At 40.8% G+C, this 26745-nt stretch overlaps 1 protein-coding gene across 7 annotated transcripts in view; it reads right to left on the reverse strand.

Moving 5' to 3' along the window:
- The window catches only part of CPNE4 (copine 4), a 269020-nt gene that overhangs the window by 178796 nt on the left and 63479 nt on the right, over positions 1–26745 (reverse strand). Inside the window, exon 1 of one of the 7 annotated variants that reach the window (XM_048951293.1) lies at positions 11377–11435. The exons of 5 other annotated variants lie outside the window; for them this stretch is intronic. The gene's annotated coding sequence lies outside the window, so the exon portion shown is untranslated. Of the gene's footprint in view, positions 1–5765; positions 5843–11376; positions 11436–26745 lie in introns of those variants that run through there. One more of the 7 variants, XM_048951296.1, reaches the window with a different exon arrangement.

Raw genomic sequence — 26745 nt, forward strand, 5'->3', positions numbered from 1 at the left:
ATATAATCACCAGTTTGGGCTGTTGCTCTGATGTCATGTTACCAGGAAAACAGCTTTTGAGCCTACTGAAAGTGCTTTAAAAAAGTACTATTTTACGTAAACAGATACAAGTTATATTGCGTAAGAGCTTTTTTTTCCCCTCCTCTTCAATTAACTACTTACAGAAGGAATAAATTATTCCATTTTCTTTGCTACCAACTCCTCCTTTTTCACTTGATTATGAACTTCTTATTCTTTCAATGTCTACGTGGCTTTAATATTCACTGATTAAGAGCTGTATCTGGGAGAGGAAGGTAATAGCATAGCTACAAAAGTAAGCAAACAGTGATCTGGTCACAGACTACTGAAGTTTCCAGTTCATTGCTACATGCGTTCCCTTTCATTTCCACTTGAAAACAGTGCATTATTGTATGCTAACCAAATTTCACTCGCACTGACTCAACAGCCAGTGACAGACTGCACAGAACAAGGAGATCCATGAAAGTCAGCAAGAAAATAACCCAGAAATTTTAACAAAGCAGCTTTAGCAATATCACTCTCCAAGTGATCCTGCCTTTTCCCTGCATACTTTGTCACTGACAGCACAGCAATGGAAAATGATCATTAGGCACAGGACGTTTGAGTACTTCAGCACTGCCGCGTGGGGCCTGACCCAAACTCACACAAACACATCCATTGGCTTCAAACACGCATCCCTCAGGCTTTGAAGATTTCCTGTGCTTCCATGATACCTTCCATTACGATGCAAGACCAGGTTACACAAAACAGAGCATCAGCAAGATTTATAGAAATGAATGACATTATAACAGGTCTCCAGGTAGAAAAGCTTTTACAAGTTCCCTCTGATTACTAACATGCTCGACTTCAGCAGAACACAGATTATTGTTTCCTCCAGGGAATGATACCAACTGACATCAGCAATCATTTTTCTGTAAGCAAATTTACATGATTGGGAATTCCCTGCCTCACTGAACTACTATGCTGGCTCCAAGGCTTCCATAATTATGAGAACCAAACCCCATTCCTTCTTATTTATCTGTGTGGTTGGAGAATAAGCTTTCCTCAAATTAGCAAAGATGAGGACTCACATTGCTCATAAAGCCTTGATTCAGAAAACTGGTTAAATAACATTCTGTGTGCTTACCCAGGAACTTGCCAGGAACTCTGGCTTGGCCTAGGGCTGAAGACAGGTAAGCAAAATAGCTCAGAAAAAAAATAATCCATCTTTATTGTGAATGTTTTATCATTGATTGTAAACCAGGAATCAGTCACAGACAGCATTAGTTACCCTCCATTCACTCTGTATAGCAACATTAGTTTTTCCCCCACAATTGTAGGGGTTTCTGCAACCCATTACATTTTTGACTGATCTTACACTGGAGTATTTTTCCCTTAAGTCTAATCAAAATGTCCTTGTTGCATCAGTGACCACTGCCTCCTGGCCGTTCCCTGCACATCTCTGGAAACCTCTCACTATCATTCAGTACTATCTAAAACATGAAAACTCATCTACTTATCTTTGGCAACACTCTCAGACTCCTGGTTATCAGCCACATCTCTCATCACTATACAAGATTAAAACCTAAACATCAGCTACCACATAAATCGCTACAGAAGTTTAAACGATCACAGCTAATACAGACAAAATGCTGGCTGTTAAAATTAATTTGAATATAAATTACTGTATAATGAAAAGCCAATAGGTTAGCTGGACCCTCCACAGCGTAGCTTGTGTAATTAAACACACATTTTTTTCCTCCCTCCTTTTGATTCTGACTCACAACAATTAATTAGGATTAATGTTACAGCTACCAAAGTTTGAAAGATCCCTTTGCAAAATGGGCAATAATGATAAACCTCAGTAAGCAAGGAGTATCTGGAAAATCCACTGCAGTGATACAGTGAACAATGAGACAGATCTGATAGTGTAAGTAATTTACTTGGACAGAAGGGGAGAAGGTTCAGAACAACGTGCCAGCAGCGCAAATGGAAATATACACACACTGACAGTTCAAAAGGACTCATTACCATAGAACCAGTGGTTCAATTATAAGGGATAATGGAAAGTCACAGAAAAGAAATTAAGACATTTAACGTATGACAGAACAATGTACAGAAGTGTGCAGCACCTATACAAATGACTTCAGTTAAAGGAAAAACCCCACGATACCTGGAGCACTGGGAGATACTCAACTGTGCTCATTTCTGCATGCTTTTCAGTAGATCTCAGTGAAGTCAAATGCACATGGTGTAACACAGAGAATCTGTTGGGATCAGCAGCCAAAACATATGCTATTAAGATTAATCTAAGATTCTCCTTTGAGCTTTTAAAATATAGCTTGAAGTAATCTCTTCTAAATGTTTTCTCTGTCATCCCACTGTCATAATATACAGTAGCAAAGTCATTAAAGATAGGAGACTGAAGAGATAAGAGAACAAAAATTCTGCAGGAAGTTGGCAGAGAATCAACAAAATTTACATTTACTGGGTTTGTTTCAGTTGCAAGGTGTTTACATCTCTCCAAGCAAGGCCAGCTCACGCAAGACTTCTGGTCATAAAAATGATGCTTTCTAATACAGCAGAGTCTTAACATGGTAACACAACACGTTCTGTTAGGAACAGTGAACAAGACAGACTCATCAGCATCCTGACACACTGCAACAGCCAGCCTCTCAGTTGCCCTCTTTCTGGCAGTGCTGTTTCCTTAATAGCACCTGTCCAAATCTTTCATTTAAAACTCAATACTGCCACAGAAGGCATTAAGTGGTGCCAAGGCCCCTCTTGCTAAGGAATAATGTCAACAAAGTCTCCATGAGCTGAGGATTTACAGGCAGGAGAGAATAACATGAAGTCCCAGTAAAATTCAGGCTGTCAGGTAACTGATTCATTTGTTAGCTCAGACACTGGGTCTAGGGAGCAATGGTGCCTGAAGCCCAGGTCCCTGTAAGCACAGGGATGCTAACTTTGACACACAGGGAAACTCTGGATCACTGGATCCAGTTAAAATACCACACAGAGGAGCTGCTTCAAAGCTGTCGCAGCACATGGTACAGACTTGAAACTACTCATCTCTAAAAGCTATTCCAGTTTTCTTGGTGTTGCCAGTTTACTGCTTGTACTAAGCGATGTCTTAAATGAAAGACGGGCCAAAAAGACCCACAAAAGTTGTGTTGTTCTGAGGATATGTTTGCAGTTTTAAAATTAGCTCCCTAAATTGGGTATTAAATTCAAAACAACAACAACAAAAGTGTTTTCCCTGAGAGCTCTGAAATCTTGCAGTTTAGTTACTTATTGAGAATCTTACATAACTAAGCTTGACTGATATTCCACAATACTCCAGAGAAAGATAAATCTGGAAGAAAAATAAAAACGCCAACACTGAGCTGTAGCAGTTACAATTCTGCTATCAATCCCAGTTGGCAGCCTTCAGAAAGTATTCAAGACAAAATAAATGTCTAATAAAATTAACCAATACTGAACAACACGGAAGATTAGTACTTTACTATGTTAATCCTACCATTATCTTCAGATCATATATAAAATTTGAAATGATAATTACCACTATCCCCACTGCAAAAACTCGAGCTTCAGGGAACTGCAACAGCAAGGTGTGTTGTGCGGTTAGACTCAATTACACTGAAGTATGTGTATAAACACAACGTTTGGAATAGTTTGTTCATTTACAGATGTAGCATATTGCAGACTGCTCATTTTCCTCTACAGATGGTCCTCATCATAGACATGGGGCTGTATGAATATCAAGTTTAACAAGATATTCCTGGGTTCTCTCTCCAGACCTGCAAAAGGCAGTAATGCTCTTTCCCGCTCACCCTCAACTGCTTCATTGAAATTCATCAGCCACTGCAGATTATGCAATGGTAGGAAATTTCATTCAACACTTCTCAGTTCTTTGTAACCTTCCTCTGTATCAATACAAGAGAGAAGAGGATCCAACTCTGATAAAGCTCTGCTCTGGGCTCTGCTCTATCATCTAAGGCCAATACTTGGTAAGAACTGCATTTAAGGAGGTTTTTTTCTGGGCCAAAACAAAATGCCTTGAAAAGAGAAAACTCACACAATTTAAGATCTGCAAATCATTTTCTACTATGCTAACAGTAAGAAACCTCAGTGTGCACAAATTTAGTTCAAAAGTGAATATTATTCTTCCTACATATGCTTAAGTTTTGCTACAATGACTTTACTTCCCACATTGGACACAAATTCCACTGAATTCCTTACTCTTAGAATCAATTGATGGTAAACAAACATTTTGCAGTGAAAACATTCTCAGAAACCAAGAGCAGAACATGACATGAGCACAAATACTACACTATAAGACAAAATATAAAACCTAAAGTTTCCTATACAGACAGCATGCTTATAATTGCTCTCCAAACAAATGTATAAAACACTGCTTATTGTAAGACAGACGCTAAGCATGAAGGAGATTACATAGACGAGGAAGAGCAAAGTAGAGTCACCACGATATACAGTAGTCTATTTTCAAATAGTGGTGGAAGACCTCAGAAGAACAGCTTACAAGCAGGAGGGGAACTGACTTGTCATGCAGGTAGACAGTGACAGGACAAGGGGGACTGGATTTAAACTGAAAGAGGGGAGGTTTAGGTTAATTGTTAGGAGAAAATTCTTCGCTCAGATGGCAGTGAGGCCCTGGCACCGCTGCCCAGAGAAGCTGCAGTGCCCCATCTCTGGAGGCATTCAAGGCCAGGCTGGATGGGGCCCTGGGCAGCCTGGGCTATTAGCTGGCAACCCTGCCCATGGCAGGAAAGTTGGGACTAGATGACCTTTGAGGTCCCTTCCAACCCAAGCCATTCTGTGATTTATAAGACAATATTTGCCCTAAGGATAAATTGCAGCAGCACAAGCCAAGCACAGAGGAAAGAAAACAAGCAAGTGTAGCTGAGGTTGATGTCCAGATTCCTGGTTTGTTTGAAACCCCAAAACAAAAAAATTGGAAGTTATATAAGCTAAGTAAGATTGATGTCAGAACTTCATTCAATAAAGTAACACATAGAGTTCTGGCAAAAATATCTGTGTGAAGCCAAACTGCAACATCTGGTGGTTGTGACTGTCATTCTTGGCCTCATCACCAAGAGACAAATATCAAAACAAGTCTGCACAGATTCCTGATGCTCAGGCAGTGACTGACATTTCCAAAGAGCACAGAAGAGCAGGAGCCCATGCAGAAGCTACAGTAGATATCCCACAAAGCCAAAAAGAGCTGGTGCTAACTAAACTGGCTTCCAAGCAGCCACAAGAGCTGCCAAGAACTAAGGAAAACAAAGATGGGAATGCTACCATTTGATCATTGTTCAGAGCACAAAACTATCAATTCCCTAACCAAGTATTTATACCTAGATTTTAATTTCAAGATAGACATCATACTCTATATAACATATATACACATATTCTATATACCTACACATTTTTAGAACTAAAATGTGCACAATGACAGTAACTAAAGCAACAAGTGATACCAAGATTATTCTTTGAATACTCCCAATACACAAGCAATTTAAGATGGCCGCTATGTTCATTCATGTCTTATCCCCGATCTGCTTTATTCCAGTCCAACAGTTAGAGATTTTCTCTATAACTTTTTAGAAAATGGCATAATCATAATTTCATATAAGTACTTGTCTAATGCATGAACATGCTTCAATCTGCACAAGCATCAGGGGAATCCAATCAAAAAAGGCTTTTGCAAATATGAACCTAAGATACTAATTTCTGTTCCTCCTTACCAGCAGAACACTTTATTTCTTCTATACGGCCTGCAGTCCCCACAGGTAGAAGTGCTTGAAGAGGAGAAAAATAAACACATACACAAATGAAAGCTATGAGAACATGGAACACAATAAATGCACATCCTCACAATATCAAAGGTACAATCTCAGTGACAGATCTGTAAATACTTCTTCATATAGATCTGCATGATGAAATCTGGCCCTAGGTGCCCATAGAAAAGATATACTAGGAATCTCTAAAACATTCTGAAAATACATGCCCTTTTTAGAGCTCCTTGACATTTCAGTCACAAGCACTGCCTGCCAATTACAAACATTATAGCAATTCAGATCTGCGCTGGTGAATGATGTACAACATTCTTTATGCCAAGGAGCCTAGATTCAAATTTCACCTGTAAATTCTGCCCTCTGCAAAAATTGTTATACAGTAACAGGTGCTTGAATGCTGTTGCATTAAGCCTGTAATGAGACTGAATACACAGTCACACCATTTAATGTCCTAAATTGCTCTGACACTGGAGTAAATACATCAATGAAGACTGAGCTGGAATATTAAGTTACAGTAATACATCAAAGCAAGATGTTAATTTGCTGATATGTTACATGAAAATGGCTCCTATATTTCCACTGAAGAGCTCAAGTTATTCACTTGTGTAATATGTTATTAGATGAAGCGCACAAAGAGAGACATCTTAAACATTCTCTTAATTGAAGGTAGAAAAGACAAAGATTTAATACTACTAGAAAATTCCAACTGCTTTTACAAGGTTTTTAGCACAAGACAGAAAGCCTAGCACAGAAGTACATTTCCTAGCTGAGTTACCCTTCTTTCAGGCTTTGAATTTTCCCCTATTCAGGAACTGGAACATTTTGCAACACGTTAAGAAACGTGGTTCAGTCCAATGTTACAGCATCATTTCTTACTTAGCTGTTCTTCAAACATGGACTCTGAGCTTGCCTTTTCCATACCCCTTCTTTTTCAGCTTCTGAGAAGCTATGTTCTTTCCATCTATTTATTATAGTATTTTACTACCATCTTTTCCTCTTTTTGCTTTTGTCAAGATTACACTTCCAAGTACGATAGTTCTAGGAAAAGTTTCAGAGCAGCTTCAGCGCAACTACGTCACATTCAACAGTGCTGCCCCAAAGGAGCTCTTACAATTCCTCAACCACTGACATGACACGTATTGCTGAAGGCAAATTGCAGTAGGTCTTCAATACAGGTAATGGAGGCAAACTGTCTCTGAGAAGTAATTCAGGTCTCTTCTTCAAGCCCTAGATAAAAGCAGATTCAGTCAGAGCAGGGGGCTCAAGGCCTTGTCCAGATGAGCTGTGAATATCTCCAAGAAAAATCTGACTCCATCTTCACTGTGCTCTCCTATAAGTCAACTGATGGCAGCACTAAGACCACCTCCCCTTAAATACTTGTATTAATACTGAATACTTAATAATACTGAATAAAGTTCACGTTCAGATCTATCCAAGACTCCCTGCAACTCTGTTCCCACTCTACTCTGTTCTTGTGAGGTCCCATCTAAAGTACTGTGTCCAGGCCTGGGGCTCCCAGGACAAGAAGTACATGAAGCTGTTAGAGCAGGTCCAGAGGAGGGCCACAAAGATGATCAGAGGGCTGGAGAACCTCTCTTACAGAGAAAGGGTGAAGAAGGCAGGCTTGTTCAGCTTCGAAGAGTCTCTGGGAAGACCTCCCTGCAGCCTTCCAGTAACATCAAGAGAGCCTATAAACAAGAAGGGAAGTGATTTCTTGCATGATCTGACAGAGATAGGACATGGTGGAATGGTTTTAAACTAAAAGAGAGAAAACTTAGGTTTAGTGTTAGGGAGAAATTCTTTACTCAGAGGGCAGCAAGGCCGTGCCCAGAGAAGCTGTGGTGCCCCATCCCTGGAGGCACTCAAGGCCAGGATGGATGGGGCACTGGGCAGCCTGGTCTGGTGGGTGGCAGCCCTGCCCACAGCTGGGGGCAGGCACTGCATGGGCTTTAAGGCCCCTTCCAATCCAAACCATTCCCTCATTCTATGGTTCACAGTCTAACTTAGCTGATACGTATCAAAAGAAGGTCTGCTTAAATCATGTAAAGCAATTTGGGACAAAGAAGTAAAGATCATTTCAATTTCTGCATGTTACGATTGGAAGCCAAGTTCTAGAAGACTATAATTACCTAAAACAAATTGTATGTCTGCTGCACATAAACAGCTGCACCACCAAGTAGCTTCACAGGAAGCCTTTTGCAATATATGACAACTTCAGCTGGTCAAACCCTACAAACAAAACTGCAAGCTCGTGAACATCTCATTTACACACTGCCTACAGAGTAACTATTAATACAGAGACAAACATCTTTTCTGGGGGTGAAGTACTTCACATGCATTCCTACAAGGGATACTCAAGAAAGAAAAAACAAATTACACTGAGTTTAGTCTGGGCTGATATAATGCTATTGCTGAGAGAAAGGTGGATTAGTAATGATGATAAGGACAGCTTTAAAACCTCATCTGTTACTTCTTGGTATTTTTGAGTTCCTGAATAACTCCTTTGAGTCAGTGAACACATGTGAACTCAGATGTGTTATCTGGAGATTTTCCCCCGCTCAGAATTTTATTATATAAAACATTACTCGGAGAAATGTTTAAAACTGCTTTCACCTTCCAATTGTTTGAAATGGATTATCATTTCCCTATGCAATATTTTAAAATTAAAACCTTAATTTAAACTGCCGTGCAGTTTTAAAGGTATTAATCTTTCTTGTTTCCTCAGCTTATCTATCTGCTGTCCTTGGCATCAGCATTTCTTACTGCTGCAAAACTTTGTTTTGCTAGAAAATCCGCTGTGTTAACCATCTTCTTCAAACAAAATGGAAACACTTCAAATTTGCCCATGACACAGAATTGTGTAGGAAAAGAGAAGTCTGGAAACAGATTGATGCAAGCTCAAATAAAGACTCTTCCTTTCGGTAATAATATTATGGTTTTCTTAATTGCTAAATAGGTTGTAAATTTTCAGTTTGCTGCAGCCCCTCTGGTTAGCTAGCCTAGCTTTTCCTCAGTGGTAAAATGCAATAACCAAAAATCCAGCTCAGAGTAGAAGCCGTATTTCTTTCTAGCTTTATCAGCCGTATTCTCATCTATGAATTTCTTATCTTTGAAATCTTTGTTTTGTATTCTTTTTAAAACAACAGATTTCAACTTCACAGCATCACAGAATGGCCAGGGTTGGAAGGGACCTCAAGGATCATGAACCCCTGGCCACACGCGGGGCCACCAACCTCCCCATTTAATACCATACCAGGCTGCCCAGGGCCCCATCCAACCTGGCCTTGAACACCTCCAGGGATGTGGCATCCACAACCTCTCTGGGCAGCTGTTCCAGCACCTCACCACTCTCTCTGTAAGGAACTTCTCCCTGACATGCCCCCTAAATCTTTCCTCCCTCAACTTAAAACCATTTCCCCTCGTCCTGCTGTTATCTACCCTTTCAGAGAATGGATTCCCCTCCAGTTTGTAGGCTCCCTTTAGGTACTGACAGGCTGCAGTGAGGTCACCCCACAGCCTTTCTTTCTCCAGGCTGAACAAGCCCAGCTCCCTCAGCTTGTCTTCATAGGGGAGGTGCTCCAGCCCTCTGACCATCTTTGTTGGCCCCTCCTCTGGACCCTCTCCAACAGCTCCCAAAAATGAGATAAAAGATCCAAGCTCTTAAAACTTAATTTTCCCTATTAAAACTTAACAATTCTACCCTTAGAACTATATAAGAGGTCACATGGAATTTTCCTACCCACCAAAAAGGAAAATACTTTTTGAAAAACTCCTTTAAGAAAAAAAAAAAAAACAACACACCCATCTTTCTGGTTATGTTTGGTATAACAAAGGACAAAAGCACACACAACTTTTTAATATGGATACATGAGAATTAAAAAAATATCTTGCCAAATATCAATCCACTTCCCAGCCAGAACTCAGCCATCTGAATTTTGACTCTGAAAAAATAATCATATTTAAACCATCGAATTTGCAGTTTGCTTCAGGAAAGGCTAGTCCTCCATTTATAATGAATTTATACTGACATAAAGGTAAGGAACCTTTGATATTGCTCCTCAGACACTCACAGGCTCAAACCCTATTCTTTCATTCTGATGACTTTTTCCATTCACATTACAAAAGCACAATAGTGAATACAAATATCAAACAATGCATAAGGCTGTACTACTTAACTAAAAACTGGCAGCTAATTAGCTAACATGAGAACAAAGCCATAGGAAAAAGAGAAGTCATTCCGACCTTGCCTGGATTAGTCACTTTTCTGAACATTTTCTCCCTGGTACTAAGATGGCAAATACTCACCACATCACCAAGATCAAGACCTGCCATCAAGAGACACTGAGCACATCCTCATATTTAGAAGTATAATACATTTTGTTCTAAGAGGCTATTCATAGTGTAAACTGATTGAAATTACTCCATGCAGCGCACCAGGTGGCAACTCCAAACACTTCACGTCCTCCAATAATAATTTGAAGACCACCTGTTTCTCACCTTTCCCCTTTGCTCTTGATGAGCTCAGACCTGTCCTGCTTTTATCTTTGTCTGGCACTGTTGGAAGCCATTTCTGGCTTCTTCACTGGTATGCATTTTTACACAATCCTAGCCTCTCCCCACAAGACACTTTCTAATCATCAGCTCTCGATTTCATTTTCCTTTCCCTCTCCTCTGCAAGAAAGTCTCATCATACACAACTGTCATCCAAGGTCAAACCACACGGGGCAGATGAATCCCTTGGATAATTAAGTTTGGCCTGATATACTGGTATGACTATCTGAACTGAAGCATTTGGGTAATGCAATTCATGGTAGAAAGGGCATGGAAAATGGGAGCTACATAGAAATTGGTGGTTCGCTGCACTCTAGAACTACCAGCACTCGTATGATTTTCCAGATATTTCCACTAAAGCAGAGATAAGCAAGACCACAAACGTACAAATCATTACTGCCACACCTGTGAGTAGGGGGTCTGGGGGTGACTCAAAGGGAGAAAGCAGCATCCCCGGCACTCTCCCTTAATGATCACAGGGAATCAAAAGAGACATCCATTCTACAAACTACATTTTAAAATAAGGGAAAACATGCTCAGCTGACTGGTAAATTCCATAAAGTACTTTCTTCTGCCACAGTACTTTGCCCTTCATGAAGTTTGTGGTTATCCAAACAACCACCTTTGGTATTTCCTACCCTCCTTCACCTCAGATCGACAAATTCTTTAGGTACAAATTACTGCACCAGCTCCCATTTCACCAGTTCCAAGCAAAAACACAGAGCAAAAAAGCTCCCTAACAACCTACATGTCTCTCAGACAACCCCCACATAATTACCAAGACAGACAACAACTATTTGGAAAAAAAAAAAAAAAAAAAAAAAAAAAAAAAAAAAAATCTTTCCCAATAATAACACTAAAGCCATTTTCTTCTTTTTGCCTTAGAGAAAAACATCCACCCTACTCATGGCTTCAGAGCTGAATATTAACATGCTATAATTACAAAATAAACAAGAGAGCTTAGCAAAGCAGATAACGATAACAAAAAGAGAATAGAAAGAAAGCTTACCTCTATCCTAGGCTCACTTACAAAACTCCAGCAGAGCAAATCACCAGAAGAGATCCTTTCTTACTGGTAGCCAGCTCTTAAATAGGTCTAGGAGGGGTGCAGCCAGGCTCCATCCCCTCTGGCAGCACAGCTGAATTGCCTTCACCTGTGCTCCTGTGGCTGACTCAGTGCTCACCTCAGGTGGTCAATCAGAGGCTCAGGCCGTGCCTCAGCAGTTCCCATACAAGAGCAAATATTATGGGGCAGCCTAAGGGCTCAGTTGTTGTGACTGGACAGAGCTCCTGCAAAATCAGTGACCTGCTCTTTTTTCCAGCAGCCAATCTGTTGGCCTGAACATAAAATCTGGGATGCTTCTTTAGTCCTGTACTACCAATATAGTAGTAATAATGTCACTGTTTTCTTCAGTTAGAAAAAAAGTATATGGCACAACCTATGTCCTATATCTTGTGATAATCAAGCCAGACCAACTGCTTCCCTTTCAGAAGGGCAGTGAGGTTTGCTTCTGACCAGTCCCACATCCAACCTACAGTAAGACTGATCCCTGTCAAAATCCTGACACGTTCAAAGGCAGAAACATACATCTGATAAGGGCACCGTGAGGGTGTTTAGTGGAACAATTACTGGCGCTGTGGCTACAGCACAGTCAAAGCAAGCAACAATATGCAAAAGAGAGAAAAGGACTCGGCTCATTATAAAGATCAATTATCAAGACAGAAAGGTGTTCCTGCCCCTCAGCATCTCGTTAGTATTTCCAGGCATTTAACATGCTGAAGGACTGAGTCCCTTGAGAAGACAGAACCCAGCAGTCTCCTTCTAAAAAAAAAATCCACAAAAACAACACAGTAAGCAGCACTCTTCTTTCTGGAACAGGATACTTACGACTTTGCCTTTGTATTTGCTTTTCTTTGCCAAACTAAGCTGGCCCTTCTGTCCCATCTCCAGACTGGACAGCTTCCCAATCTTTTTTGGCATCAATACAATATCACTCACCTTGTCAGCTTAGACAGCTGAACGCTGCTCTAGGATGAGACTTAAGAGGCAAGACAGCAGTGGAAACAGTGTAGCAATAAAGATCTCTGCCTCCAACAAGAACAGTTCGAGTGGAAACAGGCCTCATTCAGTAAGCAAGAATATAGATTCATTCCTGCTCCAGCAAGGGGATTGGACTAGATGATCTTCTAAGGCTCCCTCCCAATCCCTGATATTCTGTGATTGATTTGGATTGCTAAATCAACTCTCTCCAGTAAGCTTCCCTGACCGAAGTCTGCAGCCTGCTCCAAAAAGGGTGATGACCACTACAGTTCATAATTGTACCAGACCTGCCTATCTTCCCTCTGCAGCTCCCCTTCAGAGCTGCAAGTGATTGAACTTAAACAGCACAGAGAATGCCCGATTTACTAAAAGGCAAAATCCTCTTTCTGTGAGATTTTGGTCATATACGGTCAAATCAGAAAGAAGAAACACCACTCACCAGTTGATCATAAGCATGCAAGAAAAATGGAAATCAATATTTATTACATAATGTTGCTTGCTACTTCAATTAAACAGCAAATAGACTGGAAACATTACCACTTTCTTCATGGACATTGTGCAATCACAGGGAGAGTGACTGCAAAAATCCATTATATAAAGTATCCATTCAAAACTATTTGCTCAGTTTAAATCATTTTGCAGCTACAGAGTGGCATTCCCCCAGTGTTTCGAGGGGACTCCAGCGGTTCTCTAAACCAGAGCCCTCTCTCATTTACCAAAGCATTCCTGCAACTCATGTAAGAAGAGTATTCCCAGCACAGCTGCTACATGCTGAGCAAACAGATCAGACCCTGACAGTAAAGTCAACTTCTAAAAGTGACTGAGCTGCACCAAAGCTGTTGTTCTACATGTCCTTTCAGCAATTAGGTCACTGGAAAAGGAAGAAATTCCAGTCCAAAACTTGCCTTCTTTGAAACCTACTGTCAACATAAAGACACTGTTTTCTTCAAAGGACAACAGAGTCCCTGTAGCCACATGATTTTGCAGCATTTGGTATTTGGTGCAGGAAAACTACAGACTTTCCTGTTCACATCTACAAACTCACGTGCTCTCAAAATGAGCAATAAAACTCCCACCTGAAATTGCAAAGGCCCTTCTGCTGCCCTTGCAATTTCACTGCAGGAGTGTCACAGAAAGAAAGAAAAAAAAGAAAAAGGAAAAGGAAAAAAAAAAAAAGGCACATGCTCACTTCCTAAGAGTTGTAACACATGCTCTAGGTTTGGTCGAATACATAAAATATATCATGTTCTGACACTGCTGATATCCAGCTACTTTGCTTTTTAAAAGGGAGAGTTGCATGACGTGTCAAGCTCATTCACAAAGCAAACCACAAGCAGTCAATCCATTCCAACAAACAAGTGTCTTACAGACATCAACAAGATGAAGGGTTTTTTTATCGCACACATGTTCACCATTCAAGCTACAGTGAAATATGGCAGCAGCAGTAGGCTTCCCTCAGATGTAGGCCACAGCAAAGTAAAGGCTGTGAGAGAACAGTCTGTGGCAGTCATCTCTGTACAAAGGAGCTTTGCTCACCCACCTGCCATCTTATCACATGAGACAACAGATTACTGTGTGATTATGGTTAATAGCATGGGCATACAGTAGCCAGATTCTTGTGTCAAGTACACTAAATGCAAAAGTTCTTGTGTCGAAGTGTAGCAAAGGTGATAGGAGGCCAGAACTTGGTTAGCTTTTCTTTTTTTTTTTAGGTACTGGGAGTGCTTCTATAAATAACAGATGCACAAAAATGAGAGAAACAGAAAGTTCAGGTCTATGCCAAATCACAGCACAGCTGCACACTGTTATTTTGTTCATCCTTCCTGCACAGTTGTCTACAATTTCTGCTCACCCTGTCTCTTTTCTGTTCTTCACTCAGCCTGAATGAAGGTCAGAGATTTAGACTGAGAGAAGGGACATCTTCACTTGGACCACCATTCTTCTACCAAATTGTTCGGGCAGCTGCTGGCCTGAAGAGCTTCCCCACTGTATGGGAACTGCTGAATCACGGCCTGAGCCTCTGATTGATCACCTGAGGCGAGCACTGAGTCAGCCCTGGGAGCACAGGTGAAGGCAATTCACCTGTGCTGCCAGAAGGGGTGGAGCCTGGCTGCACCTCTCCTGGACCCATTTAAGAGCTGACTATGGAGGGAAGGATCTTTTTCTAGAGATCCCTCCTTTAGAGTCTTACAGCGAGCCCAGGACAAGCGTAAGCACTCTTATTTATTCTCTTTTTTATATAATAGCTGCCTTAGCCAAACTCTCTTCCTTATTTCATAATTATAACATCTATACATCTCCCAGTCACAACTCTTCTAATCTTCTTTAGGGGTGAAGGATGGTATTAGTAGACTGTTTAGAAAATAGAAAACCTTCTCTGACTCTTGCTTCCCTCTCCCAAGGTCCACCCAAGCCTTATTGCTCAGAAAGCTCTATGTCATCCCCCTAAGTGATTCTTTAAGCTTGTATCTCTCCAGGCTCAGCTCACTCTTCCTTGCCACTCTGAGGCACTGCATCAACCTCTCTCCAACCTCACCTCCTCATCCAGACTCCCCCAACCATACTGCTGTCTGGCTGTTCTACTCATAAAGAAGCAAAATTGCTTCTGAAAGGCTCTTAGCAATACCAGGCAAATTATTCATGGGTAAACAAACAGTCATATACAGCAAGAAGAGTCAAACTTGCTCAACTGGTGAAGGGGATCTCTAGCTATGCAGCACTCCTTCTCAGAAAGCAGCCTAGGTCCAAGAGATGCTCTCCCTTCAGTGGCTGGCCCTTATATAAGCCCAGGGTGGTGACCCTTCTGGTTACATGGGGAGCACAGGTGCAAATAACTTGCCTGTGCTCCCTGGGCCATCCACACCCCCTGACCAGGTGCTCAATCACCAGTTTAAGCCATGAGCTAACAGCTCTGCAGTGTAGAGATGCATATGTGACCTGGACAGCAGTCAAAGCTATAAGGTATGTTGTTCCACATTGTGAAAATGTACAGATTTTATGGTTTGGTGCTAGTTTATAGCAGCTCTTAAACATACACCTACTTTTTAGCTGATAAAGGGATGGAAAGCAGAGTCTCAGCTGTCTTAGTACTGAAGATAATATAATGTTGTGGTATCTGCAAACAAGAAAAGCATTCATTCCAAAGAAAAATCCATTAAGCTTTAGATTACCATTAAAAAGCATTTCTCTCCACTCACCCAACACAGCAGGAAATAACCAACCCCCTGGAGCTTACAAATACTTGCATTCTTTAAAGTGACATTTAAACTAACTTTCAGCATCCATCAAGATGAACTTCTGCTAGCACTGCTGCCTGAAATAATTTCATGTGACTCATCAATTTGCACAGGACACTGTGAAAGGCTCTCTGCATTCTGAAGAAATTAAGTGCTTAATTTAATTCATGTGCGTTTTTTTTAATTATCCATTTATCCATGAGAACATAAGGTTGCAGGTCTGGAGTTATTCATAGACACTGAAATGGAGAACAGGACAGAAGTCACTTGCCATGTTTATTTTGCTGGGCAAACTCAATTCCTACATGAAGTGTAAAAGCTACTAAGACATTAGCTCCCTCTCTTTCTCATCCTCCTGTGATTCTAAAAAATAAAATCCCAATTGGTTAAGCAATTACATTACGGATTTGATATTGATTTGATGGGTAGACTGTTCAATGGACAAAGAACTGGCTGCAAAATCAAGACAAGAGAGCTGTGGTCAATTGTTCAACACCTCGATGAAGATCAGTGGTGAGTGATGTTCCCCCAGGGATCAGTGCTGGGACAGATATTCTTCAATATTCTCCTCAATGACATCGACAGTAGGGTTGAGTGCACCCTCAGCAAGTTTGTGGATGACACCAAGCGTTAAGATGCAGCTGACCCACCAGAGGGACAGGATGCCATCCAGAGAGGCTTGAGCAGTGGGGCCCAAAGAAACCTCATGAGGTTCAATGAAACCAAACATGCAAGGTCTTGCACCTGGGTTGAGGAAACCCCCATTGCAAATACAAACTGGGGAATGAAAGGATCAAGTGCAGCTCTGCTGAAAAAGACCTGGGGGTACTGGTGGATGGGAAGCTGGACATGAGCCAGTAATGTGCCCTAAAAGCCAACCATACCCTGGGCTGCATCAAAAGAAGCGTGGGCAGCAGGGCGAGGGAGGTGATCCTGCCCCTCTGCTCTGTGCTGGTGAGGCCTCACCTGGAGTACTGCATCCAGATGTGGAGTCCACAGTACAGGAGAGACATGAACCTGTTGGAACACATCCAGAGGAGGGCCACAAAAATGATCCAAGGGATGGAACACCTCTCCTCTGAGGACAGGCTGAGAGAACTGGGGCTGAACAGCCTGGAGAAGAGAAGGCTCTGAGGTGACCTAATAGCAGCCTTTCAGTATCTAAAGAGGAGCTACAGGAAAGAAGGGGAACAGGGTCTGTTGTGATAGAACAAAGGGAGATCAAGTTTAAACAGGAGATTTAGGTTAGATATAAGGAAAAGACTTTTACATTGAGGGTGGTAAGGCACTAAAACAGGATGTCCAGAGATGTAGAGGATGCCCCATCTCTGGAGAATTTCAAGCTAAAGCTGAATATGTCCTGGGCAAACTGATCTAGCTGTAGGTATCTCTGTTAATTGCAGGGAAGTAGAACTAGATGACCTCTAATTGTCCCTTACAATTCCAAAAATTCCATGATTATATAAAAACACAGCATCACCTAATGGTGGCATTTCCACAGATTTCTGTCCTGGTAGCAGGCAGCCCAATGAGTACCTTTCAGTCCAGATCACACACAGCCACTGAGAAGCACTGAGTGATCAATCAATCCCAATGGGGAACATATCAGATCAAACAGTGGTGATAGAAGCTGTCTAAACCTTTCAATTCATTTAGCATAGCTCAATAAATCTTTTTAATGCTAAGTTATTTGACAGTTTGGTTTCTTTACTAAAGCAGAAAGAAACGCTTCATCCAAACTGTTACCATCATAAGGTTTTTCCCTAGAAATACCATCTCTGCTGAAGAACTGACCAAGAGAACAGACACCCTACTCATTCACAAATACAGTGAGTTATACAAACCCAAGTGAGCTGTAATAGTAGTTCTCAAAGGTATATTGCATGGGTCTTGGAAGAGATCACAGAAAAAGGAGATTTAAAAGAAAACTGATTTGTTTCCCTTTAACATTACATTTCCCTCATTCCATTCATCAATAAACTTAGCTGGACACTGTCTGACATTTTAAAAAATGCGATCAATTATGAAAAGTCATGCTGAGAAAAATTTATCTGACACTGAAAACATGAATTTAGTGACTCTTCAAGAGTCTGTGTAAGCTTTTAAATTAATCTTATTATTATCAACACTGAAATAGCATCCAGATGCACCAGATCTGGTTTTGCGTTAGCTACAGTGGATTAGATCTGCAGGGAAAAATAAATATAATTTAATAATTGCCTTGGCCTTATCTGAAGTATTTTGATAATTGCATTGGAAGTTCACTCACTCATGGGTGTTCACTGAGTACTAGCCTTTTACAGTGGCTGAGGAACAAGTGGAAGTCTGGACTTTCAAGTCCACTTCACACACAGCTGGTAACCCACAGAGTTTGGGCTGCCAGTCTTCTCACACACAAATCAATGTGAGCACATTCTCAGATGTCCAGATCCCCTCCCCAGCAGCTGGGAGTGACTCTCAAGTTCTAGGTGTCAGGGGCTGCATCGACCAAAATGATGAGCAAATACACACTGAGAGAGCAGTGGAAAAGACAGATACCATTTTGGAGAATCACATAACCTTCCCACAGGCTTCCAAAAGAAAAAAGAATTCACACAATCAGGAGATCATTTCCTTTCAATCATGCACTAAGAGCAGAATATGAAGTAATAAATAAATGGCTAGAAGTCTGCAGACCTGCTACAGTATGCAGCCACACACCCCTACTTACCATATCTCATTTATAAGATCAGCTGTTTTATGAGTGAAAGTGGTAGCGACTTCTTTCACCTGATGTGCTGGAGCCTCATCAGCAGAACCGTGGTCAGGGTTAAGCCTTCAGTATGCAAACAAGTCTTGCTAAGAAGAATCTAATTCCAATCTCTTTATTGCTCACCTAAGGTATTTATTGCACTCGATAGGCTATGAAGAACGGCAGCCAGATTGATCCCAGGATTGTAGGATTGGAACTAATGGGAACTGCTATAAAATTTTAATATATGCCATCTTCCAGACGAAAGGAGACTCCATGGGGAACTGACCTTTGAGAGCAGAAACCTTAATAACACGTCAACAGTGGAGTCACTTTTTCAATACAAAAGTGAATGACAAAATTAAGGGAGCTTGTACTATAGTTGTACTGTACAGAAATAACTCTTGAAGGAGAGAGTTATAGTAGACTTAAGTGAATTTATTAGTTATATAAATGACTTTTTTTTAAAAAAAAAAGTGCCAAAAAAATGCTGTTACCATTGCCACTGATTTCAAGCAGATCTGTGCCAAACCACCAGCTACGAAAATAGTTCTATAATAAGCACCATCTCATCTTAACTTCTGCTTACACACCCACAGCACTGACACTTTATAGCAGCACACTCCTCCTGCCTGAGCTCTCATCTCTTCCAGCCCAATGCTGTAACACAACAATAAGTTTGGCCACAGCAAGCAACTCTCCAGTTAATTTTCAATATCCATCTGTTGAAAGAGCGTTAACACAAGCAGTGACTATACAGTGAATTGCAGTATCTTTACACTGTCATCTATATTCATGGTTATCTGTTTCAATGCTATATGTCTATATCTCATATCTAAGAGTTTCAACATTTTTTAAAATTTTTTTAAACTTTTTTATTATATATAAAGCAGATCTTGTGGTCCCCATTCCCCTCAGAACCCTGCACAGCCCATCTGGCTAACAGTGCAGACTCAACTACAACAAATAAATCTTACAGAATGACTTCTGCACAGCACTTTGCCCTACCCCACAGAGTCAAACAGAACAGTAACACAAATCAGCACCTTGAAAACCACATTACCTTAATACTTGAATTTGTCATGAAAAATTGCCTAAGAACAACTGTAAACTTAGAAAACAGTTCTTCAAAGAATTATTCAGCCTCAACTGAACAGCAATTTTACTCTTCCCTGAACATATATTATTAAATTAGAACAGGTTTAACCATTTTCTCTTTCTGCAACCAAGTTGCTCAAGACTCAAGAGACCAGCCCGTGCCTGATGAAATAGGGCAATTCAGTAACTTGATTAAAAGGACTGAGCTGCTCTACAAATAGGCCCAGCAAAGACCCTAAGCTGAAGCTTCTGTGTGCCAGACTTTTAATTTCAGAATGATATTCAATAAGGGCAAAGAATTAACTAATCAAAAGGAACATCATGAGTGAGTTAGAGGTGAGTGAACTTGAATTGAGGAAGAAATTGTGTGCACAGATTGAATAGAAAGGATGATAACCATACAGTCTCTTCTTTAAAAGGACAGTACATGTTGGAATACCCACCATTCCCACCCTTCAGAGGTACACTGGCCCCTCAACAGTATAAAACAAGGATGTACTAGGAGATTCCCCACACCGTACCATTTGTAAGTATTAACACCAGTATCCCCAGGCCCCCATTTTCAAATCCATCACTTCACACTTCTAGTTTCTATTCAAGATGCACCAAGAGCTAGGCTGCAAAGCAACCAATGCACTGCCAATGCCAAAAAGGTCAATTCAGAAGTAACCGAATGGAGAATCCTATTACTGTGTGAATTACATGCAGTTCTCTCAACTGTTGGTCTAGAGGCCGTGCAACTCAGTAGTACTAAGAACAGTGCATTATTAACAGCATTTACTGTACCAGTCATATAAGATTCTACGACCGTTATCTAGATATGCTTTCAAGAGGGAGAGACCAGCACTTCAGAGGCATTCAAACCACTCCATTCAAATACTGCACAGAACTGACATTGTTTTGAAACATCTCATGGTCATTTATTTATCAGCTTGTCTGACTGAGCCATCCAAGCCACCCAGTGGTCTTTTTACCTCTCTCTGCTGAGCAATGGGCACTGCAGACTTCCCAGAAAAGAGGCAAAAGCATGAACCAGGGAAGAAGGGAGATGAAAACAACTGTGAAGAAATAGACATTTTTAGGGATAAATGAATCACACTTTCTTCGCATGCCGCACCTAGTGGCAATGTCACTATATGCCCCCAGAGCCTGCTGATAGCCAACCTACAGACTTCCTCCAGGAGCCTGTGGTGCAAGTGCACAATGTGCTCCTGGCAAGCAGCAAACTCACGCCACTGCACAACACTGATAAGCCTTCATAGAAGCACCACTGACTGAAGCAGCAATCTATCTCATCATGCAAACCCATCTTGCACATATTCTATCTTTTAAGATTAACCTTTCAATAGCTCTCCCGTCTTCTTTTCCAGTTCATGAGCAGCATCCACCAGCAGGACTACAATACTCACCAAGACTAGCAAACTAGGATCTGTTGAAGAGAAAATAGCCCTTCCTAAAACAGCTTTTTCTTTTCTTTTTTAAAACACCCACCAGATTTAGCATTTCTTCAGTTACTACAGTCTGCGTGCTATTTGTATTTTACTTACAATCCATTAGCATAAAGAGAGTTAAACATGTACAGGTAAGGCTGAGAAAAGCATCTGCTAGACTCCATGCAGGTCAAAACAGCCCGCTCTTACAGATGACAGATTCAGGTCAGGGAAAGTACAAAAATGGAACACTATTACCATGTACAACACGAGGAATGAGTCTTAGTGAACCTCCCCCCTTACCCCAGCATACTTTCAAAGAGACCCAACTTAAATTTCATCTTGTGATGCTACAGAAAGCTTTGACAGAAACAGATACAGAAGTTCTTCGGTGCTTTTATCTTCCCTGTAGTCACGTGTGGCACAACCCCATAAAGAGAACACTGATATGACCTCACTGAGATCAGCAAAGCAAAAGAAATGGACAACAGAGCTGCAGAAACATTTATGCAATGAAGTATCAAGGCAACAGGGAGGAAATATATACATACATATGTATACAGACATACATACATATACACATTTCTTGTCACTTTACAAATTAGTGCTCTTTAGAGGAGGGTTGTTTTCACATTTTATCATCCAAATTACTGTAGACACAGTAACAGAGCAAAAAATAGAAATATGAGTTCTCAGATCCGTTTCTATGGCTGCCAGAGATGAGAAAATGAGTCACTGAAGTAGTTTTCTGGTTCCTTATACTGTCATTAAGTGGCCAAATCACCAGATCTCTCCTAGTCTAACACTACAGCAGAGGAATACACTGAGCTTTTCCTTACTCAACTTCATTTTCCCCAAGTGGTGCAAGAGCTTGGTCTTACTGTGCAAAATCAGTAGAGATGTTATTTACATCCAAATCCAGACATGACTCAACTACATGCATGCATTAAAACAAACGCAGAACACAACACAGATAGGTTACCAAATGCCTGGCAAAGATGGTAACTTAAGAAACAGGTCGCAGAACTGGGTCTTTTTCTTAAGGGCAGAAAGGATTACTGTAAGCAAGTCTGATATTCCTCATCAGAAACTGAACAAAAGTTTTACCTAATTTTCAAAGCAAGCCTGTAACTTATCCTTGAGCAACAGGAAAAAACATGATAATATGAACTTAGGAATTTTAAGAGAATTGCAGCATTCCAGATTGCTGCTACTTTAAAGTATGCTAGAGGTACTCTTTAAGGGGAAGAAAGAAGGGGTGAGTGCAACTGTAAGAAGTTTTTAACTCTTATATTAAATACCACACCACCAATTCCTGCTGAGAAAAAAAAAGGGGGGGGACTTTTAGCTTATAAAATATGGTTTCTAGAGATCAATACAACTATTCTATAAAGTTAGATAGTTAAAAAAAAAAAAAAAAAAAAAAAAAAAAAGAAGCCTGCATCTTGAACTGCAGTTTGCCTGGAAACTACCAGCACGGTACGGTACCTAAAGAGGACAAAAATTAAGAAAACAATAATAAACCACCACCAATTAGCTGTTTTGGGATCCAGACTTGAAATGATGCACGGCCAGGCTTGATGGATATTTACAGATACACATCTATGTAAGAAAGACGTATCTGCTTAAAAATAGCTTTAAACACATTTAATTCAACATTGCAGCAAGCTAAAATTGCTTTACATGATAAGGCTGGATCTTATTAAGAAGAGATCTTTAAAATAATCAAATCCAGGTGAGGTGGTGCGACCTAAATGCTGTGTCTTTATCTACACTCAGAAAACTGCTGGAACACCAAAGTCATAGAATCATCTTAGAATCATACAATGGTTTGGGTTGGAGGGGACCTTTAGGATCAATTAGTTCCAACCCCCCTGCTAAGAATTCTTCTAGGACCTCCTCATCCATTACATACTGGTAAAAGCACTTTTACACGCTTAAACCTGTGCTGATATAAGGCACGTGTACTGCTGTCAAACCAGGCTCCACACAGTTCTTCTGCAGGCAGCTGTGCTGCTTAAACCTGGTATTGTCCCCTCCCTCCCTTGGGCTCTGATGGCAGGAAGTACTCTCCAGACTACTTCCAAAGCCAGTGGGCCAACTCAAACTCACTACAACATAAAGCAAGTTAAACTCATCTTAGATTTAACCTGAAGCAGACTTGAACATTTTTATAAACCTTCTGTACTTGCAGAGCTGTGGAGGCACAACCTCAGGCAACACGGCACTAGCAAACACCAGTAACCTGATTCCTCTTCCTAAGACTGAAAAGAGCTGATCATATCTGGGTGATGAGGGTGGGAAGACCACTGAAGTGCAGGTAAATACTTGCCTTTGTTGCTACAGTTTGTCTGTGGTTGCGTTGCCATGTACCAGTGGCCCACCAGCATTCACCTACCATTTTGCAAAGCTGAATAATTTAAAGTTGAGCGAAAACAAAAACACCTTGGGGGGGAAAGAATCATCCTTCCAAAAAGTCCCAGAATGTATTTTCATTGCCTTAAAAAAAAAAAAAAAAAAAAAAAAAAAAAGAACACAACAACCTAGGAATGCCCAACCTACTAAAACCACTGCATCCTCTCACCAAAAATAAATAGTGGTTAGGGAAAAAACATTCCCTGACACACACCAATTATTTCTCCTATTTGTGACCTAACCCATCAGCAGCTAGGTCTTATGCTTCAGGGCTTAAAACATCTGTTAATACTTGAACACAGAGCAGAACCTATATGACAGAATGATAGCAGATCCTCTTCCAGGATCACACAACTCAGCATCCCACCAGGGTCCACACTGCTGCCCAGGTCTCACCTGTATCTGTGTTATCTGTGTTCCCCTCCAAGCCCTGCAAGTTCTCAGCTGAAAATGCTGCATAGTTCAGCCACATCTTGTATCTCACCTCCAGCAGAATGCAGCTGCTTGTCTTCTTGATAGTAACCAAAGGTGATGTTGATTCTCAAACATCACCCACTGCTGCAGGCGTATGGCTTTAAAAATATCATACAGTATTGGAAGCAAATGACAATGCAGTGTAACATGATTTAAGCCACAGTCTTCAACACTCTTCCAAACACTCATTTGGCTGCCAGGCTTGAAAATGTCAAAGCTCTAAAGGTTATTAGACTATTGTTTATGACAATGGGAGTGTGAAAGTTTGCAGTCACGATAACATACTCAACTTAGAAGAAAATTGAAGACATGATTAAAAAAAACTATACACACAAAAGCTCTGACTGTCCCTTTATGCAGCTGACAAAGGAGCTGCTTCTTCCCTCCTCTACTCCCTCATCAGAATTTTTTTTAATCTCAATATATAATAAGAACTGAGGAAAAAAAGAAAAAATCATTTAATGAATTTTTCTATGTGCATTCTGGAAAGCTTTTTTCTTTTTTTTTTTTCTTTTTTCTTTTCTTGTCTAGAAAGAGGTACTGCAGTTTACCTAAATTGACTCTTGAGGGTATTACTCTTGGAATGAATGTTTAATAGATGTTAGCTCAGCTGAAGAAGTAAATAGCTCATGGAATAGCTGAAGAAGACAAACAGCTCTAAAACTCTTCATAAATAGGAGTTTTTCCTCAAGTACTTTCACACAGCCCAAAAGCACACATGCTCTACTGAAATACCACAGGCAACTATTTGTGCCTGTCACTTTGTCTGTTTGAACAGAAATTAAACAATGTTGGGATTGATCTTTCTGCTTCCTCTCAAATATATTTAAAATAGTGCAGAAACCAGTTTTAAGGGCAAATGCACATGACTGCATGTTGGACTGGGAATCCAAACATCGCTGTTCTGGTGTCTCACAGTCACAGATCCCTGGTACGACTGCAGATGAACTGCATAACCCTGCTGTCCCTCAGTTCCCAGCAATACTCACGGGTCATTCAAACACCAAAGCCCAGAGGAGCAACACTATTTAACATCTGTGAGAATTCATAGGCTGGTTAGGCTGACTTCAAATGCAGTTTTTTAATCTTCCCTGCCTTTTCTTCCTCCTTCAGCCTTTCATATTGCCTCTTCCCTCCCTGGGGAAGTAAACCCACTCCCAAATACACACCTCACATAAGGGACAACCTGACAGGGAGTGAAGGCAGATCATCCTCCTACACGTTGCTGCCCTGCCACTCACACAATGCTCTTCCCTTGGAATACCTTTATTTCTGACTGCAAGAATAACAGCAGAAAAAGCTGGCAGTGACCACTGTCCCAACAGCTTCTAATATCTCACGCAATAGCAATGCTGCTTAGAATTTTCAAGCAAGTCAAATGATGCTGAAGGAAAATTGCTGCAAATGTTCAAGAAGAAAAACAAAAACAAAAAAAGAAACTCAACACATAGAGTTTCCAAGTCTCAAATCATGACAAACTTGTCGCTCCAAGTTTTTCATGATTTCTACCCACCTTGCTGAGAACTTTCAGCTAAAATGCAAGCAACAATTTACAGTTCCAAGTTGTTGCCAGCAGCTTCCTTTTGCCCAAAGGATATTGGGCATACAGCAAAGAGGGAAATCCAAATCCTTCCTCCACCCAAGAGGATTCAAGGGCTTTCCTTGCTCCTTCAGTCTTTCATGCTTCAGTCAGTCCAGCACACAGAGCTGTTGTGGTCTCTCCCAGGGCAGTGTGTGTCCTTGTGCATAACATACCCTTCAGTATAACATGGAGTGAGGCTGAAGCCTGGGGCTTGGTTCCTCCTCTCCCCACTGGGGCTGATTAGAAGGGAAACCAGGCAGTGTTCTCTCATCTTCTGGACCAGCTCTGAAGCAAGATGGTCAGCCTACCCACAGGAAGTGCTCCAGCCACCCCTCTGTGCACCAATAGGCCAGGGCAACACACGTGTGCTGCTGCCAGGAAAATTACTTCAAATGAAAACAGAATATATTGCGTATAACCCTCAAAAATTCTTACCAACACAAAAAACAAAGTGGGGCAAAGATTTGTGTCAGAGCAATCCAGATAAGCATTTGAAGTTATTTTGCTCAGTGGCCACAGTGCAATAATAAAATGCATTAGTCACCCTACCCTACATGCAAAGACAAATGTTTCCTGACACATGAAAGCCAGAAAGCAAATCTGCTTCAATCCAGGTCAACGGATTAGAAGAATAACTCTATAATAAGAAAAATAAGTCCAAGGAGGCTATGGATGCCCCATCCCTGGAGGCATTCAAGGCCAGGCTGGATGTGGCTCTGGGCAGCCTGGTCTGGTGGCTGGCGACCCTGCACACAGCAAGGGGTTGAAACTCAATGATCTTTGTGGTCCTTTTCAACCTGGGCCATTCTACAATTCTATGAAAAAAAAGTTTCAATCTTAATATGGCTAACAAGAAACAACAAAAATCTTAAATTCTACTTTGAAGTACACCAGCAGTAAGAGCTTATGTAGAACTATAGGCTAGATATTGAGTACTTAAAAAAAAACATATTTTTATCTCTGATAATAAAATAGCAGCGCTCAGTTGAAGAATCTCAACAAATCATTTGTTTAAGCAAGCCAAAACAATCCTAGTTTTTCAGATACTTATATCTAATTTCAGAACATTGCTCAAAGAAGTGGAGGTAAAGAAAGCAAAAAAAAGAAACCAAGATGATGATGCAAACAATGCATATTGTTAAACTCTGACATGCTATAGTTTGCCTTCTGTGTTTTGTTTCTGTTCGTTTGGTGTTTTGTTTGTTTCAAAACTTGTTTCCTACCCAGCTCAGTGTTTTTATCATGTTTTGTGAGCAGAACTTCCATAACTTCCATTTCTGATGAAGGCAAATGGAACAGAATCCCAAAATTGGGCCATGCAAATGCTGCAATTCAGCACTAGTTAAGGTAACTGTGCTCTAAAGAAATACG

The sequence above is a fragment of the Lagopus muta genome, chromosome 7 (assembly GCF_023343835.1).
Source record: "Lagopus muta isolate bLagMut1 chromosome 7, bLagMut1 primary, whole genome shotgun sequence".
NCBI lineage: Eukaryota > Metazoa > Chordata > Aves > Galliformes > Phasianidae > Lagopus > Lagopus muta.